The 9,337-nt window shown below is 35.5% G+C and overlaps 2 long non-coding RNA genes across 5 annotated transcripts; both read left to right on the top strand.

Moving 5' to 3' along the window:
- The first annotated feature begins 1,435 nt into the window (after nt 1–1,435).
- On the top strand, nt 1,436–3,265 carry LOC121973344. Of its 2 annotated transcripts, XR_006109527.1 has the most exons (5): nt 1,436–1,700; nt 1,768–2,114; nt 2,253–2,365; nt 2,993–3,099; nt 3,171–3,265. It is a non-coding gene; the product is annotated as an uncharacterized LOC121973344 (long non-coding RNA). The 2 variants fall into 2 exon arrangements; XR_006109526.1 differs by lacking the exon at nt 1,436–1,700 and having other exon boundaries at nt 1,714–2,114.
- A 503-nt stretch (nt 3,266–3,768) lies between these two features.
- On the top strand, nt 3,769–6,178 carry LOC121973342. 3 transcript variants are annotated; one of them, XR_006109524.1, is made up of 5 exons: nt 5,077–5,111; nt 5,367–5,546; nt 5,631–5,720; nt 5,911–6,013; nt 6,120–6,178. It is a non-coding gene; the product is annotated as an uncharacterized LOC121973342 (long non-coding RNA). The 3 variants fall into 3 exon arrangements; XR_006109525.1 differs by lacking the exons at nt 5,077–5,111; nt 5,367–5,546 and adding an exon at nt 3,769–3,991; XR_006109523.1 differs by lacking the exon at nt 5,077–5,111 and having other exon boundaries at nt 5,130–5,546.
- Nucleotides 6,179–9,337: the final 3,159 nt, after the last annotated feature.

Raw genomic sequence — 9,337 nt, 5'->3', positions numbered from 1 at the left:
TGTTGTTTGTTTCCCTTTTCCGTTGCGTAATTCATTTTAACTCATGGTTTTTGATAAACATTATTCACCCCTCCCCCCCCCTCCTCTATCGTATTTATGGTTCTACACACTGATCGGTCGATCAAACCATAAATGCGTAAATATCAGATCTCGGCGAAGAAGGAAGGTAAGGAGATCAGTTGACCGATAGGGTGATCAGTCGACTGAAAGGATCGGTCAACCAAACGAGGCTTATAAAAGGGGAGCTCAAGATCCGATCCAAGACAACTCTGTAATCATTTTTTCAAGTCAACAGTATGCAAAGCTCCTGTTCATTCTGCTACTCTGTACTTCATCTTAACAAGCAAGCTGCTCCATCCAGAAGTGTCAACCGAGCTTCATCTTCTACCTAGTATCGGTATAACTTTAGTTAAAGATTGCATTATTTTAATTTTCAAAAGATAGTGGTATGTTACTATCTTACATTCTTCATATTATATGAATTACTTCTTTCTGAAAGATTACGGAAAAAAGAGTTATAGTGGATTACCTATCGGTACAATCAAGGATTGCAGGTCTTGGAGTAGGAATCGACATAGGCTCCGAACCAAAGCATCTGAGTCATTTGTATTATTTTTACTTTTATATTCGGTTGTCACTTTGATTCTTGTTTTATGAATCAATACTAAAAGAAAAAATTTTAACGAGCGATATTCACGCTCCCTCTATCGCTTCTTCTTGATCTTTCAATTGGTATCAAAGCTCGGACTGCCAGAAGGTCTAATCGTCGACTGTATATAAGAGTTATGATCTAATTGAGTCATGAGAGTAAAATATTGACCTCGAACAAAGGAAGTAGGGGCTCCCGTGTTCGGATCCAGAAGAACAGACACCAGGTAGGAAGTCCTAGTTGCAGCTAGGCAACACTACAAGAAAAAGCTTCATAGACATCGGTGGAACAACAGTTTTAAGCAAAAACCGATGTCTTTGAGTATTTTACACCGGGTTTTCCAAAAATCGGTGTCTATAAGCGCAGATTTTCGCTCATAGACATCGGTTTTTTAGCCGATGTCTATGAGCGCCTTTTTTTTTGTTAATAGACATCGGTTTTAACAGCGATTTTAAAACCCGATGTTAATGAACCAAAAAATAATAATTTAATTTTTCCACAAGCCAAAATTTATAACACTTCACAAAGTTCCCTCCAAACCCTAAACCAATATCGCGCCCCTTCTCTCAGCCTAAACCTAAACCTAAACCTCTGACCATCTCTCTCAGCCTCATCTCCCTCTTCCCCTTCCTGGATCTCTTCCCCTTCCTGGATCGACGCCCCTTCCTCTCCCGATTAGGATCAAAACCACCTGCTTCGATCCTAAGCAAAATCGTAGTTCCATTCTGCCTCCTCGTCCGATCCTCTCTTCCTCCTCCTCCTTCCTCTCTTCGCTCTTCGCGGCTAAGGTAGGGGCCGACAAGATCCGAACAGCTAGAGGACGCCCACGACCACCATGGCACGGTTGGTCGGCAACATGAGGGAATCCGAAGGAAGAGAGAACAACACCGAGATCTCTGATCTTGTGTAAAGGGGTCTCCTTCTTCTGAAGCAGAGAGATCAAGTGCAGTACAAGAATAACGAAGTATGTCTGCCTGTTAAAACCCTAAAATTGCAGGCATAAAGGCTCTCCGTGCTTCATTTTCTCCTTCTCGGCCTCTTCGCTCGCTGGGTACATTGTCATCTTCAAAACCTCTCGTTTCCTCTTTTCATTCTTCTTAATCGTCTGATTGCTAAAGGTTGAGGATGGGGTTTGGGGTTAACCTCTCTATAAAGCGCCGAAGCCTTTTCTTTTCCCCCGACTTTCTCCTCTGTTCTTCCTCTGCTTCTCGCGACTTCGGACTTCACGCGACCGAGACCGGCGATTTCTTCTTCTCTCGGTGGCGCCGGCGAAGAGCGGACCTTGGAGCGTTGAGAGGAAGAGAGGTTAGTTACAGCCGAACCTTCTTTCTCCCCGATCCCTTCCTCCCTTCTCTGATCTCGGTGAACAACGGCGACGGATCTCGATCGGTGGATTTCGCCGGCTGTCGGGAGGGAACCAAGGGCATCGGCGTTGGATCAGGCCAGCATCGATTGTTTGGAGGAGGTAACAACCATTGTTCCTTCCCGATCTCTGTCCCTGTTCGTCGGCAAGAACAAGTCGTTGCCCTAACTTCGATCTTGGAGGTAAGGGTTTGGTTTTGGTTGTGAATTCGAACCTTGATCCTTTCTAGTGTTGATTCAGGTGGTTCTTTCTGGGAAGCAGAGACTGGTATTTTGGTCCCGGCCACCACAGCTCTGTTGGATCGATCTCTTCTTCGTATCAGTGATCGTCTCCGGTGATTGAAGGGTGCAGAGGTAATGAGGTCGATCTGTTGTTGTTGTTAACAGGTTGTTTTGATGACTTCTTGTTATTCTTTCTTCTTGATCCGGCTAGTGAAGATGCACTATGTAATGTTCTGTTTGTAGGGGATTGAGGTACGGTTTAGTTCTTGTTCCTTACCCTTGTGCGATCATTAGTTGCAGTAGATGTTACCTAATGAATCCTGTGTGTTTTGAGCTGGATCCACGGCAGAGTCAATAAGAATTTGTTTGTTCTGGTGTTGGAGGTTAAGGGTATGATGTGTTACTAGTTAACAAGGATAAGAGTTGTTATATTGGGTAATTGAATGTTGTAAATAAAGATTAACCTGAATCTGAAATGGTTTCAGTGACATTTAGGTTTCATGTTAGGTGATTATGGAAGATTGTAACCTTGAAGATCTAATGGGAATTTAGATATTGGATGGTTTAGGTTAGAATATAAATTTAATATGGTTATGTTAAAAGAAGGGAGCCGTACCTATGGTTAGCGTTTCTTTTGTATGTTCATTTCCTCCAGGTTTTTGTAATTTAATTTCCACCCTCTAGGGTTTTTTTTAATTCAGTTTTCGATGCCTAATTCCACCCTGCTTCTTTCTGACATACATTTACACATTGTTTCAGAGGATGCGATGTGCTTATTTTAGATACTGGATTGGGAAGTGCAGAGAATCAAGCAAGGGTCAAGGAGTTGCTTCATGTGGAGGAATCAAAACTAGAGGAGGATGAGGGTAAGTGTTTTTACTCATAATATTATTTTAGTTTCTGTTCAGATCAGTTGGCACTCGATTCTGTGCTTTAGGAAATACCACTCCAGCAGTGAGATGGGTTCGAGATGATAAATATGATTGCATCCGATTAAAGCATTGCAAGGTGAGCTATATTCACTGTGTATCCTCCCTTCAGAGTACATATGTATCTGTATAGTAATTAATTTCAATATAGGCACATCGAATTACCTTAATTGTTTCTGGACATAGACTTAATCCTTTGGATTACTTTATTTTAATTGGTAGAGTATATGCCACTACCTTTCTATTATTCATTCTTTTGCTTTGCAGGTTGTGAAAAAATTGATTGGCATCGAAAAGGAGACTATTTCACTACTGTCATTCCTAGTGATATCCTAATTATGAATTTTAGTTGTACTTATTTTTAGTCATTCCTAGTGCCTATTTTATATCTCAGTTTTGTTTCTTTCTTTTTTCTAATACACACTGACAAATTGGAAATATATAAAAATCATGACATTATACCTAGTTACCTAGCCTTTGAGGCTGGAATCAGGATGAAACCTAAAGTGCCCTGAAAAGTTTAGGCATACCAAATTCTCTTAGTTTAATGACAGAGGTCAGTTGTGTTGCAAACTTTGTTATTTTCCTTGTTTTTCATTTCCGCGTCTAGATTAAGAAACTATGGCTTTCTAACTCAAATAAAAATTGCAATTCCTGCCTATCTTAGACCTAACATTAACTTATTAATTGAACAGGTGTTTTAGATTGTAAATTTCATCCGAGGCAGCCATGGCTATTCACAGCTGGAGCAGATTCTGTCATTAAACTGTATTGCCACTAATGATAGATTCTCCAGGAAACTTTGAAGAATCTCCTCGAGTCAAGATACGTGAGTACTTGCTGATCCTACATGACTACGGTAGCAAGTTCATGTTCTTTGCTGAAGCTGCAACCTATTTATGAGGTCGTTCTATATGGCACCGGCACCTAGAGCAAGTTCGTGTTCTTTGCTAAAATTGCAATCTATTTACAAGGTCTTTAGGTTAGTTTTGTTGTTAATTTATTTTATTGTTGGCTGCTAAAACTGTCTATAATTTCTAAATTACTTATAAAGCTATATCCTTTTATGTCGACTTATAATTTATTTTATTAAGATTTTTGAACTTACGCATCACCTTCAGATTTAAGTTAGTTACTTTATTTTCATTGTCTTTGAAGGACTACTGTTATTATATATTTTCCTGGTTTCTTGTCATGGTTATTCCTTATCCTCTATCCTTTATGTACTTTCTTTTGCTTTAGATGCTAGAACAAAAAGCAAACTAATGTAACCCAGTGTGCTGATGTAGCTGCTTCAGAAATAAAGCATAGTTAAAGATCCCCAGTAGATGATGCAGTGCTCATTCCTTGCATAAACAAATCCAAACACCAAGCAAGGTATATACAAAAAATACAATGACGGTCATCTGTAGACACGTTGGAAGGTTTCATACTAAAACATTGTAGTCGTCACCAAAACCTCCAAGGGTCCTTAAATGGGGGAACATAATTTTCTGTAGGAGGGAGGAGACGAAAAGATTCTACCGTCTTTTGAAGTACAGGGCCCAACTGCAGAAAAAACCCAACCGTTCAGAATGTTACGGATTTGAAAGAATTTTAGTTCTGAAACTGGAATCATATGATCCTAAAATCAGGGAGATAATAACAAGTTGTTTTTTTCCTTGTTGAATAACTTCATTTTAATAATTTTTCCCAAGTCATGCTTTGCTTTACAACCTAACCATCCACAAGCATTGTCAAGCCTTGGCAACATATATATACATGGATTGGTAAGCTTTAGAAATGCTTGATGACAACTGTGTGGATAATTTATTTTTGTTCCTTAATGAAACATCTCTTCATGCAGTAATATGATGAGTGTTGCTGCATCATTCTATAAGGCAATTTTAGCAGTTACAACAGGGATATCTGTTCCCTTCAACAACTTGGCTATTATATACAAGCAACAGGTAGAGTACTATATCTGCCTTTTTCATTGCTAGTTTGAGAGTTACTGCATATTGCCTCATTTAATAGAAGAAAGTCATATAATTTGTCTATCATCTTCTTTGTTGTCTTTGCCCCTAGTTGGAAATTGATAGTTCTCTTGTATTACAATAGGGAAATTATGCAGAAGCGATAGCCTGTAAATTTGATTGGATTATAGTTTTATATTGATTGGATTATAGTTTTAAATTTGATGGAATGCTTGCCTTTATGCACAGAGACTATGCTTTGCATCGGAAGTGAATGGCATCGTTATCCTTCTTCATTTTTTATGCCTTCGTACATTAAGGAAGTTCAATGGATAAATGAAGGATTTAGGGGTCTTCTCCCATATCCTTTTAATTCAAGTTTGGGAGGCATGACAACTACCCCACCTTATTTCAATGACAAGAACAAGGGTTCTCATGGCCAATATGTGTCTATTAATGGGATTTTCAATGTCTTGCTTACCACGCTAATCCTACTTTTGATTGGATTTGCAGCTTCAAGATATCAAACTCTACACCTTCTATATGGAGCTAGATTTGCAAAAGCCATATCCAACTCGAGGAAGTGACTTATTGACATGGGAGGTAGGTGTACCTCTTTAGTTCCGCTTTTAACCAAATATCCCTATAAAGATTCATTTGTGTGCTCTTAACAGAACTATTCCTACAACGTTGTTATCTAGGATTAGCATTTATTTTGTTAAATGTGATTTATGCACCTATAATTATTCTGGTGAAGTTAGCATTCTATTATACTAGATTATGACATTTGCAGAGAACTTATTGGTAACCAAGGACTTTGTGAAGATAGCAAATTTTGGCCTTGCTCGTGAAGTTCATTCGAAGCCACCATTCACAGAATAGGTTTCAACACGCTGGTAAGCATGTTTATGACAAGCACTTGTGATCTTATATTTTTTATTTGATACATGTACACATTTGTTTTAGTTATTTGACATATGGTGGATTTATGTGTTTTTACAGTTTACAAATCTCAAGTACTCCAGAGTTGAAATTGATGAAATGCAGTTCGAGTGGGCTGAATGCATGCTAGATTACATTTGAAGTGCGGTTCTACCTTGATGTGTTAAAAGAATGTTCTACCTTGATTTTGATATCTATTAGCTAGCTTTTGATATAAAAAGAATGTTTGGGTATTTTATGGATATTGTTGTAAGAAGATTATTTATATAATTTGTGAATATTTGTGTATTTTATGGATATTATTGAATGAAGAATATTTGTATAATTTTTGAATATTTGTGTATTTTTTTTGTTATTGTCGATTTTTCATTGTTTCGAAAATCAAATTTGTGTTGTTAAAAAATATACATACTACATCGGTTTTCCACCGTTGCAAAACCAGTGTTATTAACTAATATTACATCGGTCATTTACCGCTGCCAAAACTGGTGTTATTAACATACAATATTACATCAGTTTTACACCGTTGATGAAACGGTGTCGTTAAGTGATACTACACAGGTTAATAACCGATTCGAAGACCGGTGTCGTTAAGTGATACTACACCGGTTTTAACCCGATGTCTAAAATGGCAGACTTTTAACATCGGCTTCATAGACATCGGTCGAAAATGAAATAGACACCGGTGGAAAACCGATGTCTATGAAGGTTTTTGTTGTAGTGCAAGGAAGTCCTAGTTGGTCGAGTGGATTGAGGGACAGGAAGACTTGGCGGGTCGAGGATTGGACGTGGGAAGCCTATGATCATTCGTTTGAGGGGAGATTGTTGGGTTGCAAAGTTGCAAACAAAGTCTCATATTGAAAATACATGGAAAAGATTATGAATTTATAAGAGAAAGATATCTCTATTGGTATGAGATCTTTTGGGTAGAGCCAAAAAATAAAACCATGAGGGCTTAGATCCAAAGTAAATAATATTATACCATTGTGGAGATATCTAAATCTTTTTTGGTCCTAACAAAACACACTTTACTATCTTACAATTGGTATCAGAGGTGAAAATTTATTATTGGACTGACAATCAAAGGAGCAAGCTAGGGGTACATATTTGATTTTTTTTATTTTTTTTTGAGTGTTATAAAAGTGTAGCAAATGGAGTACGAAGAGAAGCTCAGTTGATGCATCTATGATCCACCACCATATGAGGCATATGAATTCAAACTTTAGAGGAGGCCATGGAAATCTTTGTGTTGATAGGCAACTTCGACAATTAGTCGCTTTGAAGAAAGCTTCTCAAAATTTAGAGGCAGACACGAATGTAATAAATTTAATTTTAGATATTTTACCTAATAAAATCATGTGCAGATTAGGAGGGTATAAAATGCCCATGATCACCATCATCGAGTTTCAGGAGGAACCCTCAAGGCTAGAAGAGAGGCTCAGATAGGATCAGCTCGAAGACCAAGTTGAACAGGAGTCCACCTTGCTAGAAATTGATGGGGAGAGATCTGTTGAGGGTCTACCAAAAACACAAAAGGTAAATATTTAAATTTAAAATTTAAATGTCATTTAATATGGTGTATAAGTGTCCTATTTATAAAACTCAGAATGACCATTGCTAGGAATTTAGAAAGGGAAGGGGCATGTTATATGCTTTAAATGTAAGAAGATGGGCCACTATATATAAGAACCAATATCAAAGGAGAAAATCTGAGGATCAACAAGGAGGCTTGTATTCAGGCGAGCGTTTGAGGTAAACAGATTTCCAGATTATGAAAATTATATTTTTGATAAAAAAAAAAAAGGCATGCTAGCATTAGCAGTTATTATTCTCCTAGTTAAAATTATTTTAGTATATTAAAAAATCAAGATAATACTATTAATGATCTTAATTTAATTAAAATGAATAATTCAATTAATTTTAATTCAATTAATCAAGATAATTTAGATTTAATTAATAATTCAGATTTAAAGAATAATATAATAAATAATCTATTTAATCAAGATGTTAATGGAGTCAATCAACACAATCAGGTCAATATAAATTTTGATTTGTTCAATCAAAATGATTATCTAGATGTCCCGGGTTAGATCATTCAAGCGATTAGCTAGAAATTTCAATTGCAATATACTATAAAGATTTTCCTCTAATGAGATAGATAAATATTCTAAGCATGTTGGTTACTTAGATGAGTCTGCATGAACATTTTCCCATTTATCCTAATAGTCGGTAGAAATTTTCATGAGGATATTAATCGATTTAAAGAATTGAATGGTCAGATTAAAAAAAATTAATTATCTAGACCGGGATTCAATTGATCAAAAAATCTAGATACGACAGATCTAAATATTACTCAAAAAAATAATTCAACTAACTCAATTAATTTAAATTTAATTAATAATTCAATTAATAAAGATAATTTGAAATTAAGTAATCTAAAGAAAATTTTAAATAATTCAAATTTGATTAATAATAATCATAGTTTAATCAAGAATAATAGGAATAATCAGAATTATTCAAAATTCACAAAAATAGAAATACCGTTTTTAAAGTAAAAAAATAATAAATAATAAATCTTCAAATTTTAAAAATAAAGAAAATAAGTTTCAAACTTTGGAAATAAGGAACATCTTAATTTAAATTTTAAAAATCGAACAAATTGAAATTAATTTTTTTAAAATATAAAAAAATCAATTTTCAAAATTTTTATAGCAGTGAAAACCATCTGTTTGTTTACATTGAACAATCTTCTTCAATCGATGAGTCTAAGGATTTGTTTAGTTCTAGCCACTTTGATTTATAATGACATTTTTTATTACATTCAAAATACATCACATTTGATTTAGATTTAGCCATACCATTTGATTTGTTTGGCCTCTTTATTCCAAGAAAATTTTCTTCATATCTCTTTAACTAAAGTTCTTATTCTGTCTTATCATATGTTTATTCTGTCCCATCATATGTTTGACAAAGTTCACCATCTTTTGAAATCTCCTCACTTTTGGTTTCATGTTCTGATTTAGATGAGAATCCCTTATTCTCTTTATTTTTTCTTTTCTTTTGGCTTCCTATAATAAGGCAATACCCTTATCTTTGGGTTCAAAGTCAATCTATTCTTACAATTCAAATTTATAAAATAATTCATCTATTTTGACTATAAACAAATTTTTAGATATCTTGTAAGCATATGTCATGGATGATTACAAAATAGTATGGGGAAAAGCCTAAAGTGCACACTTGATTATATTCTTTGATTATGTGGACTCTATTGAGAATCT

The sequence above is a fragment of the Zingiber officinale genome, chromosome 4A (assembly GCF_018446385.1).
Source record: "Zingiber officinale cultivar Zhangliang chromosome 4A, Zo_v1.1, whole genome shotgun sequence".
In the NCBI taxonomy this organism is placed as follows: domain Eukaryota; kingdom Viridiplantae; phylum Streptophyta; class Magnoliopsida; order Zingiberales; family Zingiberaceae; genus Zingiber; species Zingiber officinale.
This window is presented reverse-complemented; position numbering and strand designations above follow the sequence as displayed.